The following is a 757-nucleotide window of genomic DNA, read 5'->3' on the forward strand; positions in this document are numbered from 1 at the left end:
GGCTCTTCAACTTGTGATTCCTCTATGTACTCAATATATCTTAAGGTGCCAACCACTACTTTCTTTGGTTCAATCATCTCTACCTTCTCCTCTTGTTGCACTTCTTGCTTTCACTCCTCTTCTTCACCTTGGAGCTTCAAGTCCATTCCCTCACTAAGTTCTTCGAGTGCTTTTCCACATTCAACAATGGGAGTGCCTTGATCGCATAGGCTTAGGCGGGATGAGACTATGTTACCAATGGCTTCTACCATGATAGTCATTTTTGCTCTTAACTCTGCAAACTTTTTTTTCATCCTCCTCTTGTCGCCTTAATATATGAGATTCAAGATCTCTCAATTCTAGAATGGGGGCTTCATCGGGAGGCGGTGGTGGAAGAGAGGTTTCATTGTTTGAGGGAAGGGTATTGTAGTTTGAAGGTGGTTCATATTAGTGAAATTCTTGAGGTGCTGTGTATAGACTTTGTGGTTCATGGGAGTATGAGTGTTGGAGTGGTGGTGGCTCTAGAGATGGTTCATATGGTGGTTGGTATGGTGGATATGGGTTAGGATCATATGGAGGTAAATGGTGGTATGAGGCTTGTGAGTATGGTGGAGGGCAATATTGAGGAGGGGGTTCATATGTATATGATGATTGTGGTTGGCAACCACAATGAGGGTCATCACATACATTAGATTAGTATGCATCAAGATTTGAATTGTACCCATTAGAAGTCGGAGGAGGTTGTTGCCAAGAATGTTGTCTATAAGCTTGGGGCTCC

This window comes from Arachis stenosperma, chromosome 5 (genome assembly GCF_014773155.1).
Source record: "Arachis stenosperma cultivar V10309 chromosome 5, arast.V10309.gnm1.PFL2, whole genome shotgun sequence".
Taxonomy (NCBI): Eukaryota; Viridiplantae; Streptophyta; class Magnoliopsida; order Fabales; family Fabaceae; genus Arachis; species Arachis stenosperma.